This window comes from Lissotriton vulgaris, chromosome 3_2 (assembly GCF_964263255.1).
Source record: "Lissotriton vulgaris chromosome 3_2, aLisVul1.2, whole genome shotgun sequence".
In the NCBI taxonomy this organism is placed as follows: domain Eukaryota; kingdom Metazoa; phylum Chordata; class Amphibia; order Caudata; family Salamandridae; genus Lissotriton; species Lissotriton vulgaris.
The window spans coordinates 253,585,099-253,600,117 of record NC_141690.1 but is presented as its reverse complement, the minus strand read 5'-3'; positions in this window follow the sequence as shown (position 1 = coordinate 253,600,117).

The following is a 15,019-nucleotide window of genomic DNA, read 5'->3' as shown; positions in this document are numbered from 1 at the left end:
TCACTTGAGTGTATCTCCGGATAACTGCTGGAGTTATCCTTCAAAATTAGTCAGTACCATGAAATAATTTGTGACACTTTAACTTCCGATTTGTCCAATATGTTTTATCACTTGTCATGCTTTGCTGAATTTGCAGTCTTTGCTAATTACCAATTCATAAAATGTGTATAAAAATTACCTGGATTTGGAGGGTGAAACAGATGATTTTCCTTTTCTACAGTAGACTGTCCAGTTTATTTCAGAGAGACTTATACTCTTCCTACTGAGACTCTGTCCAATTTACCGTTTGAAACAGAGAAATAGATTACGTACCTATTCCCTATTAAGGATGCTGTCTTTTATGATTATTTGCTGTTTTGGGGACTTAAAATATTTCTTATTTATTGACTGTGTACAGTGTATTTGAAGTTTCTTGACATACATTTTGAATTTCTATGTACTGCTTAATTGAGATTTTTTTAATAGAACTATTTAACTGTTCCCCTGACCAAGAACTCAGTTATTGAGTGGTCCCAGTTACTTATGTTATTAACTGCTAATCTAATGTTGGGCCTGATGTTGAGGAGCGTGTTGGATCAAGGGTGATGAAGCAGAAATTCTAAGGTACATTTGTGTGATCTAAATTTTGGGGTGCATTAAATGTGGAGTTTGGGGTCTTGCTCCCACACAGTAGTACTTGACACACTTCCCTCAAGGATTATTATTCACAGTATACTGCACGCACAACACAACACATGGTATCCACACTTGATAGTCACTACAGTGCTCACACTACACTCACACAACCTTGACCACATCACATTAATACTGTGAAACGTTTGCTTACACCAAATTTTCTATAAATATTGGCTTATATTGAACTTCTCATACTTCATTACTCATGCTATTAATAATAACACTGTTTAGGATTCATAATATAGCTCTCCAACACCACTGATTTTTTTTAAGCCAGGCTTTATTGCGGGTTTGCAAAAACAACAGTTGATGGACAGAATGCAGAGCAATGTCATACATTCACCCCAGTACAGCGTCTGGGCCTAAATCCATAACTTTTTTGCTCACCAAGCTACCCCAGTTCAGACATGGCCATATGCAAATCAGCCTTGATCCTGTGCCTCATGGGAAAAGTCCAGCCATGCTCAGACGTGAGTCCAGTGCTCTCCAGGCCACTGGAATCAAGCTATCCTGGCTGATGACGGCTGATAGCCAGAAACCAGTCCTAGGATGGTTGGTTCCAGTCCAGGAAAGACATGGCTTGGCAGGTCGGGCTGGACTGTTCTCATGAAGCACAGGGTCAAGACTGATTTGCATATGGCCATGTCTGAACTGGGGTGGTCTGGTGAGCAAAATAACGATGGATTAAACCCAGATCTGTGACTGGGGGTGAATGTTCTGCCATTGTGCAACATTCCGTCCATCAATTGTTGTTTTTGCATTTGTTGGGGGTTTGCACAGTTACACCAGAAGCACAACATTCTCATTACATATGATAGTGGCCCAACACCACTGATATTGCAGCATTCACAGTAAACAACTCGTGCTGCACGAATAGTCCACTGGCCTGCAGTGCTCACACTGCACTGCTTTCATTGAACAGCTGATATTGCTCTCACATGTATCTACTCTCTCTGAGCTCTTACCCTTTCTAAAACCTTTACTAAATCCCAGTAGAATAAAATACTGCAAGGTGTAATTTCAAGCATGCTAAAATCATGAAGGAGGACGTCTTCTTTGAGACCCAATAAATTGAGCATATCTCGACTTATTTACCCTGTAGAGTCCTATTGTGTGTTGCTACTTTACCACATTAAAGCTTTGAGAAACTTGTTGATGCAGACCTGTGTAGGTAGCCAAATCACAGGGCAGACTGCAGGGCTCATAGAGCAGTTTGTGCCCAGTCTCTGATTCCAGCCTTCATGCATCAATAGATTCAGATGTTTATTGGATCATGATGTCTGCTCCCTAAGAGAAGATAGGCAACCATGGTGGCACCCACTCGCTCCACAGAGCTCCCCTAAAGGTCGGTGGATAGGCTTTGTCTGTCATCATGGCATCCTGCCACGTCCACTCACAGTCCCTTCCAAGCAAGGTGAAATCATTCAACAGAGGAGACCTGGACAGGCTGCTGCTGCTAACAAGCATATTAAATATTATGTGCCTCATTTATGAGGCCCCTTGAGCAGCCGGAATGTCACTTCTTGTGGCATTCCGTGGCGCAGAAGACTGCTCCATATTTACGAGGCAGCACTAAGCTGCTTTTTTTGGCTTAATGCTGCCTGGTAAATATTTTTCCCTTTAATGCAGTTTTTTGCGTTACCGGGGCGTGCAATGGGTGTTGCTGGGGTCGTTCCCAGCAACATCCACAGCTTTTTGACACTCCCTTAGATTTATGAAAAATCGTAACCCTGAGGCAGCGCCAATAACTTACACCTCCCCAGAGGAGGCGTAACGGAGGCACAACGAGGAGAAATATCTTTATTTCTCGTCGTTTTTGGTTTTCTATGTTTGCTGCATTGTGCAGCACGCATAGAAAGAGGAAATTGTTTTTGTGCTGGAAGGTTTCCCTTCCTGCTCAAAGAATCCTCCCCAAAAGGCAGACACTCTTGCAGCATGCTGCAATGATGCCTGCTTTGGCACATGCTAGCCAATTGTGCTCCGGCGTAGGGGAAAAGGAAAGGAATCGCTGTATGTGAAAAATACAGCGCATTCGTGCCGTTTTCTTTTGCCATAGGTCAGCGCAGTAGGAAGGCCTGGGGCGGGGCACTACGGCAAAACCTTATAAATGAGGCCCTCTGTGTGGAAATAAAACATATTAGGGAACATGTTTTTAAACCAGTGAAATTAAACTTCTTTTGAATGATCTCGAACAATCACTGCCCATTACTCTGGATCAATTTAATGGTACTGAAAGGAAATATTCAGTGATAAACACCTCAGACCTATAGGCTTTGTCGGTGCTTGTTTATAATTCTTGTAAATTCATAATTGAAGATGGTGGAGCAGATGTCTATAATGTAGTTGCTTTTTGGTGAAGGTAATAAACTCAGATTTGAATCAGGTTTGATTTAGGGCCATATGTATCAAGCAAATTCACATTCGCAAAGGCCGAAATTCGCAGAATTTTGGCCTTTGCAAATGCAAATTTGCTAAATGAATCAAAATGAAGCAAAATCTGGTGCAAAACAAGGAATCCCAAAATTTGCGATTCCTTATTTTGCAATAGCATTTAAGGAATCGCACATTTTGCAATTCCTTAAATGCAATGTATGAAGCAAAAAAAAATATGAAAATTTTCCTTAAGGAATCGCAAATTACCACCAACTTCAAGTTGGTGGTAAGTTGCGAATTCCTTGAAAAATGCACCCTTTTTGCATTTTTCAAAGTGCCATGTGATACACATGCATGCCCTTATGGCATGTATGTGCGCCACATGTGCACCCAGGCTTATTACAGGGGTGCAACAGGGTATTTTTTGGACACCCCTACACCCTTGAAATTATTCTCGATTTGCGATTCTCAAATTGCGTATCGCAAATTGAGAATAACTTCCCAATCATTCCTATGGGCCTCCTGGCTCATAGAAATGAATGGGAAAGTGTTCCTTAATTGCGATTCGCAATTTACTAATCGAAATTAAGGAATACTAAGAATTCGCAAAATAAATGCGAATTTGTACATACATACCAATTTGCGATTCTGAAATAGAGATTTCTAAAAAATCGCTATTTCAGAATCGCAAATCAGCTTGATGATACATAGGGCTCCTAATACCTTAAGGAGTTCATATGTGTATGAAGTAATGGGGTCCTTCTAGACTTTGATGACTTAGGGGTGAGCACAGGTGTTGGAAGGATGAGTTGTATTAGAAGCGATGCAGTGGAAGAGGGTTTTCCAGTGCTTTTGAGAATTAGAAATGTATTTCTGTTGTAAATGAGATTTGGTAGTGATAATGGCCATCTTAATATCCATGCCTAATCATTTTAATCTGGTAAGCAACATGGAGGATAAAAAGGTATGCCACACACTTTCAGCAATGTGAATTTCTCTTTATTGTCTTAAATAGGAAATGTATTCTCTTAACAAAGGGTTGTCTTGGTTGTTTTTGAATAAGCCACTGCTCTTAATAAACTTTCTTGATCAACCCAATCAAGCTAGGCTAGTAGACAGTGAAGAAAAGTCCCTCAAAAGGAATAAGACAGAGTTAGAACAGATATAGAGCAACAGTCAAGTGGCTACAGATGTTATACACTTGTATTGGTGAGCTTTCTGACTTCAGTGGTTTAACAAATTGACATCACCTGCCATGTCTATTGTTATTTATTAGAGCCAAAATCCCAGGCAGCCTTGTTAGTTCTTCATTTCTGTTATACCTAGAGGGCAGGATCAATAAGGCATTTTCACTTCACAGTAATGTCTGAATGTGATTGATTAAAAATGAGGCATGCACCACACCTGTGAGGCGCCACAAAATTAACTTACATGTGAATCAACTTCTGCCAATGCAGTGCAGGAAGAATATAAGCAAAAAGAGACCCTCAGACATAGCAGTAGAGCTGGGGGGTCAATAGGCCCACAATAAATTGACATGTCAAATATAGCAGAGGTAGGAAAGCTATGATGTCAGAGTAACATCAACCAGGGCCCTCAACTTCAATTCATTCAACCCAAAAGTTAGCCAAGTTAAAATAAAACCTGCATGGTGACACCATTTGATTAGCTTCCAAAGGAAAAAAAGGTTGATTATTTTATTTAATTGTATCTTTATCTTAATTGATGTTTTGTGTAGAGTTCACACCATTTCATACATTAAAGAAAGGGAGGTGCTTGGACTGGTGGTGGTTTTGTGTTCCCAAGTACTATGAGGAGATGAGCCAAAGTGGCTGAAGACAGCAGTTTGGTTTAAAGCCCCCAGTGAAATCTTATGATGTTTTCTTTGAGGCTGATGTGTGGGGAGGAGGTTCCAAAGATATGAGCCATGTATGTTCAGGAATCTACCTGAAGGCTTTCATTAGGGACTAGGCAAATGGCCAGTAAGTTACGTGATGCCACAATGGTGTCTGGTTGGCTGGATTCCAGCTGTAGGGGATCAGCAGTTACCATTAGGGACCAGGTAACGCCAGTGATGTTCGATTTCTCCTAGATTTCTCTCTCTCTGCTCACTGAGTCAAGATCACCATCCATGGTCAGTGTGCAGAGGGTTTTCTCATGCACCGCTTTCAACTGAGATTCAGCTGTTATTTTAGTTTGCACGTAGATGCGCAATATAATTACCCATTATTAAATCACCATTAAAAAGAATTCTAGAATATCTCTATGATTGATGATGACTTGTTGCGTTTTGGTTTTCAGGATGGCTTTCAGGTTTCTGATATTGGCTTGGAGTTTAGATTGTTTCTTGAATTATGCCAGGTTAGATTTGTTTCCACAATTAGCATTTGTCTAATGAGGACTCATTGACCCTTGGATTCTCTTTATATTGGACTCCAGAAACCAAAACGTCTCATTATGTCATATGCTAATGTCTCGTTTAGTTTAGAGAATATCCGTAAATTTGGTTATGCGTGCGTGGAATTACCTTTCCAGAGCATGCTTTTATTTTATTATATGTGGCTGAATTTAGATTCCAAAATGCCCTATAACTAATTATGTATGGGTGGGTGTGGAATCCTGAAGGCCCATTTATTTGATTGTGCCAAGTTGAATTTGGGATAACTAATGTGTTTTATCTCTACGTCAAACCAACTGACTTTATTTTGACTTTAAAATTGTTTTGTAGTGCATGGTTTTTCTTCTCAAGGGCAGCATACACTAATCGAGTGTTTATGATCACAATTCTCTTCAGTTTTTCTTATTGTTGGGCTGGCAGTATATTTAGAAATAGTTTATATATTTTGGTATAAACCACTTCTCCACCAAGGAGGAAAAGTATACTTGTCCTATAAATTAGTCTGCATTTTTCCCTTCTTTTTCCTGTGTTTTTATTTTTCCAAACTCCCATTCAGTCACCTCTTGAAGGTGACTGAACCTCTGCTGAAACTTCGGGGTTGTAATGAAGCTTGCTGTGTCTATTTTATGTGCTAATTAAATATTTGTATCTTCTATCAAGATTATTGTCACATATTTAACAGCTCATTGAGTTTAGTAATATAATACCAATACATCATGGTGGCAAGACTTTGAAAATAACCGCCTTCGCTGATGATATAGCGATATTTACAACAGATTTAGTTTCGGCACTTCTGGAGATAATTAAAGAAGCTAGTAAATTTGGAGAGATATCCGGCTACAAATTAAATGTTGACAAAACCCAAGTAATTGCCAACTACAAACCTGCTCAACCAATAACAGGACTTTGTACTCATGCTACCTATTTGGGAGTTAAGCTCGCAGCAGATACAGATAAAATTGTTGCATTGAACTATGACCCTTTACTTAAGGAAATAACTGCATCTTTAAAAAACTGGCATAAAATACCTTTGAGCCTGGTAGGACGAATAAACTTGATAAAGATGAAGATCCTACCAAAACTACTTTACTTAATTAGATCTATCCCCCTCCAACTTAGCAACTTATATTTTTAAAAAATAGAGAGTATTTTCAGCAGATATATTTGGAGCTATAAAAAAGCTCTTAGATCAATAGCCTATTTGAAACTCCCAATTGAAAAAGGGGGTTTAAACTTCCCGGATTTTAAAATATACTTCTTTGCAACTTTCTTTCAACGTATACGTAGCCTAATAATCAACGACTCTTCCCTATTATTCCACCAATTTATGCTGGGAGCAGATAGTAACCAGTTCTTATACCGCGTGCACGACCCCAACTACTTTAAGAGAGTCAAGTTTAAGACCGCGAGACACATCAAAAGAATTTGGGACCAAATAATGATTTTTGGTAAGATTCCTTTCTTTAATGCAGAGCTATTGATTTGGGGGAACCCAGGGTTACCAGACCTCTTCTCCGATGGTGCAGCAGCTTATTGGCTGGAGCATGGCATAAGCACTCTAGATGATTTATTTGGTTCGGATGGTTTTTTGAGTTTCAATGCACTAAAATTAAGTTACCAAATTATAGATACTATGTATTTTAAATACATTCAGATGAAAGATTTCTTTGTTAATAAAATGAAAATTGGAAAAATAGAAAGTTCAGATACTTTAAAATTCATCCATTCGAAAGATACTAAATCACTTATTAGTAAAAGCTATACCTACTTAAATAACCATAAGCAAGTGGACTGTGAAAACATGGCGGCCAAATGGACTAACCGATTAGGTCTGAACATCAACCCAAGCCAGATTGTTGGCTCGCTTAGACAGATAAATTTGGTGGTACAATCATCAAATCTAAGGCTTCAATTATATAGAACGGTGACTCAAATATATTATACACCACAAAGAATAGCCAGCTGGACCATGGGAAATGGCTTTAGTGAGCGAACTAAATGTCCCAAATTCAATCTAGAAGCCGCAGGCATTGAACATATGTTATATCAATGCCCGGAACTTACAACATTCTGGAAAGGATTAACCGCGGTCTTAAACAGCAGACAAATTATAATTCCTACACTTTCTGCACATTTAGTACTGCTAGATATACAAGATACTAATCATAAATATAAAGACCTGATTTCTATTGCTTTTGCTTGCGCTAGGTTGGTTATTGCACGGACTTGGATCTCGGAGGAACCACCCAATATTATGGAGTGGTGGAATCTTATTAATGAAATACACACAATGGAACTATCGTTAGCTAAGTTAAGGGGTACTAAGGCATTGAAAGCAAGGCAAAAGATTTGGGGTACTTTTATTTGATTTATTTGACTTATATGTACCAGCAGCAACTAAAATGATCTATTTTTATTTATTTATTTAGTTATTTTTTTTCTCAAAGAATGTACATTATCATCCTCTGTATGTATTTGATGGTTAAATTTATTTTTGGATATTTTTGTTTCCAAAATCTGTACGTAATCTAATGATGCTTTCTTTTTCCTGCAATAAAAGAGATTTAAAATGAGTTTAGAGGCTGTTTGCTTTAACTTTTTTGTTACATTTGCATCAGAGCTGTTGTATGAAACGCTGGTCATAAAACTTAGAGATGGCAAAGAAATGGTAAAAGAGCATCTGTGCACTATATAGGAACGCTCTTTTAGTCCCGCCATATCCTTGTGCCAACACATCCATTTCAGTCCTTCCTCATCCCATTACCCCTCCGCTGTTATGCAGATAATATCATTTTTTCATGCAGAAATTGCCTGCTTTGTCTTAGGCAGAGAGGGTCCATCTGAAGAGACGAGAGGGTGCATCTGAAGAGGCAAGAGGGTACATCTGAAGAGACAAGAGGGTACATCTGAAGAGACTAGAGGGTACATCTAAAGAGACGAGAGGGTAGATCTGAAGAGATACGAGAGGATCCATCTGAAGAGACGAGAGGGTGTATCTGAAGAGGCGAGAGAGTACATCTCAAGAGACGAGAGGGTACATCTGAAGAGACAAGAGGGTACATCTGAAGAGACGAGAGGGTACATCTGAAGAGACGAGAGGGTCCATCTGAAGAGACGAAAGGGTACATCTGAAGAGGCAAGAGGGTACATCTTAAGAGACAAGAGGGTACATCTGAACAGACTAGAGGGTACATCTGAAGAGACAAGAGGGTACATCTGAAGAGACGAGAGGGTCCATCTGAAGAGATGAGAGGGTACATCTGAAGAGACTAGAGGGTACATCTGAAGAGACTAGAGGGTACATCTGAAGAGACGAAAGGGTACATCTGAAGAGACAAGAGGGTACATCTGAAGAGACTAGAGGGTACATCTGAAGAGACGAGAGGGTACATCTTAAGAGACGAGAGGGTAAATCTGAAGAGACGAGAGGGTACATCTGAAGAGACGAGAGGGACATCTGAAGAGAAGAGAGGGTACGTCTGAAGAGATGAGAGGGTACATCTGAAGAGACAAGAGGGTACATTTGTAGAGACAAGAGGGTACATCTGAAGAGACGAGAGGGTACATCTGAAGTGCAGTCATCTCTCGGGTCCAACAGTTCAGGTAATGCCCCTTTTACTAACTATGACTTAGGCCCTACAGATATTGTGTTGTTCAGAGTCATGATTATGAGAGGCGTTAACAGGTGGGTGCGGTTAGGTTTTGCGGTGTAGGGGGAATTTTTAGGGTTCAGGGTGCATTTAGGGTTTTGGAGAGCAGGGGTATTTTTGGGGTTGAGGGTGCGTTTAGATTTTGGGATGCAGTGGTAATTTTAGAGGTCAGGTTGGTTTAGGGTTTTGAGGTGTAGGGTGAATTTTTAGGGTTCAGGGTGGTTTAAGGTTTTGGGGTTCAGGGTGTGTTAGGGTTTTGGGGTGGTGGGGTATTTTTGGGGTTCAGTGTGGGTATTAGTTTTTTATATATATATATATCAGTTAAATGTATTTAAAAAAAAGAAAATACATATATATATATATTTATGTATAAAAAAAGGTAAAGCACTTTTACACAGCTTATGACTTCACCACGCATGCATTTGCGTTGTAAAGGCATGCGTGGTAAAGTCATATTAGGAGTGAAAGTTTGCGGGGTAATTATATCGTGGAGCAATTGCATTTTCGTTGTGAAAAATGCGGAGTAATGGTATGCAGGAAGAAAGTATGCGGGATAACATCATATATTCGCAAAAAACATTTGACGCTTGACTCTATTCCCGAATTATTCCTGAATTTATAGCCTTATTCACCATGCAAATAGTGTGAAACACGCTGTTTTACATAGCTGTTTGCAATTTCCTAAAAGTGAATCTCAAAAATTCGCTACCAGAAAATCGGAAACAGAACTCCATCTACATCTGCCTCCAAGAGGCTTCTGTCCCAAACATTTAGAGTATTTTACTCCCTATCAGTTCTAGTCATTTTAACCAGAATACTTTAGTTCAGGCCATTGCCTGACACACATAGTATATATGGGAGGAGGAATGTCATGCCATAATGCAACAAATAAACAACACAGCACAACACAATAAATCCTAGAAAAATTCCCTGTTTACTCAATGCACTTATAAATCCTCTGCAAGAGCGAGTTTTACCCAGAAGAACCCCTCTATCATGTATTCTCGTGGTTTATAAATAAGCATTGTTGACTAGGATAATGATGAACAAATGTTATTGGCACCAAGAAACCTCTTCTACAACCCCTGAGTGCTTTAGAAAATAAACCAATATGATAGTCACATGGGTCTGATTCACAACTTACCTGGACTCTGCCATCTGTGAGTTTACCCTGCCAAGTAGTGCCACCCAGTCTTGGACCCTTGAAAGGGGGCCTAAAGTGCTTGCCACAGGAACCAAAGCATCTTCTCTGCTGAGCGATGCAACCATGAGCAGAACTGACTCATATTCTTGGCTGAGCAGAGCATCCTCGAGCAGAACTGACGCATCGGCGCTGTGGCCTGGTTTAGACTCGTTGCAACAGACTTTCATCACCAGCGCAGTATACATCTTAGGACTGAAATATTTCCCTCAAAACCGCCACTGAGTGCCGCTTTTTCCGGCATAGGTCCTCACATCTCTCATCGACAATGCCGAAACCCCGCATCACAGCTCCACCCCTCATCGGAATCAACGCATCACCCCGTCTGCACATCACATCTCCGAAATCGGACTTTGCATTGCAAACCTCGTCAATGAGATCCTTGGAGTTGACATAATCGGACCTCGAATGGAAGCCCCGCCACAGCTCAGAACCAACACATCCCCTTGGCTGCGTGATGCATTTTCGACGTGGATCCACACAACGCTCCGCAACCAGGATTTAGTACTCTGTGCAGCTGGCCTAACTGGGTTACTTCAGCCGGCCCACGCTCTATCGTAGTCGGCCTTAAGTTGTGTTAATGTTTGTTTAGGATGGCTTCCTCTTTTATGCTGGTCCGGAGGAAGACCCCAATTGATGCATTTATTTACAGAGTCTGAACCCGGGGGTCAAAACTTTGATGCTATAAAAGGAAAGACCTCAACTACCTACCACCAGGTCGGGAGTAATTTTATGTCACTGCCCCAGAGTGAGTGGAATGTTGGTTAACCAAGTTATTTCAGGAATTATGGGATTCTTGAATCAGAAATTGTTTGCTGCTTTCACCGTTATCACCTTTGTCATATTGTAAGAGCGCTACATTTATCACTATTACCTCAGGAAGTGTTAAAATGTTTTGTTACATCAATGACGGTATTGTCCAAATGAATTGAACAAAACTAACATTGAGCTTAGTGGTCTTTATATTTCCTTTCAATGTATTTGATATGAACACTACAGAGATCAGATTAATGCTATCTCCATAAATGTTTAATTGTTTCATAAATAATTCCACCAGAACCATATGAGCTTATACTGATTGTTTTCCCAGGTTCTGAGGAACATCGGATCTTCCCATCAGCAGGTACTCATCTACTTTCCTACAGAGCCAAGGGATAAGGTGAATTGCAGCACATTTCAATGAGCTGCAGCTTGGTCAGAGGTAGTTATGGATGCCAAGAAATAAAGCAATGCATGTTCCATCTTAGAAATAATCAATGTTTGGCCAGAGTTTTCCATGAGGAATCAAAGTATAATGAGAGGATTTTCCTGATCACGTTCCTCATGAAGAAGCACTTGGAATAGAGATTTTCAAAATGAGTCTCAGAAAAATATATCCCTGTGTTCTGAGGAGAAGAAGAAGGGATGGAAGCTGTACAGAGGCATCAGGCTACTAGCTACAGTTCGAGGCAGAAGCATTGGCAAAAACTAAGAGCTCCATTTTATCAGTATTTAGCCAGAGGGAATTTGAAGACATCAGTTTGGAACCGCGCAGAGGCAATCCTTAAATCGGTTCTGCAAAGATCACAGTCTTCATCAAGGCGCAGGGCTATTTGGGTGTCAATGGCATCCTCATAAAAGCGAATCCCAAAAGAAGGAATAAGGGTCTACAGGAGTCGAGTCACATAGATGTTAAAAAGCATGAGGCTCAATGACGAGCCCGGGAGGGACCCCTCAGGTGAGAAGTTTGTAGTTAGAGCATGTAAGAAATTAAGGTATTGGTTGAGGGGGTGAAATCCTCACTCTGGCAAAAACAAAAATCCTTGCCTGGTTGAAAATGACTAAACTCCATTCAGAAGAGCGGGAGATACACAATTTTAAAAGTTTCATTAAAAATAGTGCTGAGAAACAGGAAGCAGTACCTGTGAAATCTGGTTGTGCGAGCCAGTCTCAGGAACCAGGTTAGTCTAGTTGAACAAGCTTTCTTCTCAAAGTCTGTGGAATAGAGTTCAGAACTTTAGGAGGTGCTCAGTTGATGCCAGCCAAAGGTCTAGGACCCAGGGATCTTGGGGATCAGAACCTCAGTCCAGCAGAACCCAGCAAGGCTCAGTCAAGTCTAGTTGCAGGAACAGGCAAGTCCAGTTACAGGTACAGGTAGGGCCAGTTGCCGCAGGTCAGATCTGCAGTACTAGGGAGGCCTCTGGAGTTGGTTGTGAACCTGTAGCTCAGAACAGGAGGCCATCCAACCCAGCCCTTGGAGTCACTCAGGTCAGCTGGGGAGAAAGGGAGCAGGTCCAGTCTTCCTCCTCAGAGAGCAAGGCAGGCCTCAAGCAGCAGGGCAGTTCTCTAGAAAACAAGGCATGCCCTAGGCAGCAGAGCAGTTTGCTGGGGCACAAGGCAGACCGCAAACAGAAGGGCAGTTCTCTGGTAGCTTCAGGGCAGTCCTCTGTAGAACAAGGCAGGTCTCAAGCAGCAGGGCAGTCCTCTGATGAACCAGGCCGACCTCAAACAGCAGGACAGTCCTCTTGGGAAAATGCAGTCCTTCTTCTGTAATGTCTACAGGTTCAAGTGTAAACTGAGGAGTGGCTCAAGAGGTCTAATATTTATTCCTGGTGCCACCCTATGAAATGGGGGAAACTTCTAATTCACCCTCACCTCTGGTTCTGGAAAGTTCCTTCTTCCCCCTTTTTCCCCCTGCCCAGGCTCCAAGAGGTCTAGGGAGACAAAAGGCTGGAGTTAAGTTCCTTTGTGAGTGTGCTGAAGGTTGCCCTTTGAAATGTAAGTGGGACAGGGATCAGCTCCATCTCTTCCATCCTGGCGGGATGGCCCTCTCCTATATGCACCCAGGTCCTATTGTTCATTTTCTGTGCCTAATATGCATTTATGATGGGGGTAGCAATTAAGAGGCGCAGGCAGCTGGAAACTCCTTTAAGGCCTCAGAACTTTTATGACAAGAAAATGGTAACTTTCTAAAAGTGGCATTATCAAAATTGTACTCTAAAATCTGACGTTACCATTAAAGAAGATTTGTAATTACAATTTGAGTCCCAACATGATGTTTCTACCTGCTCCCAATCAAAAGTTAGCATCTATTAAATGTAATAAGGTACCAAATGTTATCCTATGAGAGAGGAAAACCATGCAGTAGTAAAAAATGAATTTCTCACTACCGGGACATGTAAAACATAAAACCACATGTCCTACTTTTTACATACACTGCACCCTGACCCATAGGCCTACCAAAGGGGTACCTTGAATGCATAAAAAAGGAAGGTTTAGGCTTAGCAAAAGGTTTATTTCAGATGGGCAACTTAAAACTGCACTGCAGGCTGCAATGCCAAGTCAGAGATAGATTTTAAAGGCTACATTTAGCGGGGGACGTAATGAGTGCTGCTGCTCACCACTGGTAGCATTTAATTTATCAATAGTACCATACGCGAGGTACTTACAAGTAAATTAAATGTACCAATCAATAGTAAGCCAATTTTACCATTCTTTAGGAAGAGAGCACACACACTTGAGCACTGTTTAACAGTGGTAAAGTGCACAGAGTCCTTAATACCACCAAAAATGGGTTGAGAAAATAGGAAGGGTGAAGGTAGAAAGTTGGGGGTGACCCTTCAGAGAGGGCCAAGTCCAACAGTGCCAAAGTGAACTAGTGACACTGCTTGGGAGTGTCCTTGAATGCCAAGACTACTGAGTCTGTTTAGCATGATCTCATAAGAGACTGTGTTGAACACTACAGAAAGTTTTAAATGAATGAGGATGAGCTTAAGAGCAGACTGAAGCCATTGGTGGCTGCCATTAGAGCAGTCTCCGTACTGTAATTGGGGCAGAGGCTAGACTGGAAGTTGTTTGATAGGGCATATGTCAGGATACACTCGCGGATGATAGTGCGCTTTACAAATACACATAGTATAACATAGCATATCATAACACTTTACTTAGACAATTGAGTGTTCAGACATTGTAGGAGGCGAAGGCAGCAAGGAGATGGGCGTCTAGTTGGCTGCATTCCAAGGGTCAAGTGAAAGATTTTTCAAAAGGGAGGTAATGAGTGCTTTTTCCAGTTATAAAGACCCTTACTAGGCTTGAACAAAGTGTTAAAAATTAGGGTCAGAAATGGAGCGAGGGGTGAGTCAACTCATTTAGCAACCAATCAAAAACTGAGTTGTGTGGCAAAGGAGTGGTAGAGAGCAGGAAAGGGGTGCAGCTGAGTGTGCTATCAGAGGGAAAAGAACTGAGGTGTTTGGTAACTTTATCTTGGAAGAAATCAGAAAGATCAGGAGCAGTAACTGTTGGGTAGGAGAAACAGAAGTGGAGACAGCATCTGGGTAGGCAAGTGCATGGCGAAGTGGAAAGATCTCACCAGCAGGGTTTTAGCAGATGACATTTGAACATGATAGTTTTGGCTCGGGTGGCATGAACCAGCCTTTTATAGATACGTCGCTCACTTTTTCATGCATTTTTATCAACCAGGTTGAAGGAAGATCCTCATTGTCCTTCGAGTTTCTTGTAGGTTCTGATGGCAGTAGAGAGTGCCTCTCTCTGCTTACCAAGGTGCAGAAAGGTGTGCTCTGAAAGAGGTTGTGATTTCACAAGAAATTGTAGAGTCAAGTGTTATGATGACAGGTAAAGTAAAGATCAGGGAGAGATGCTATGTCCAAGGAAGGAACAGGCGAAGTGCTTTCGAGTGCAGAAGTAAGATCGGACAGATTGCGTTTCTTTAGACTAGGGTCGATA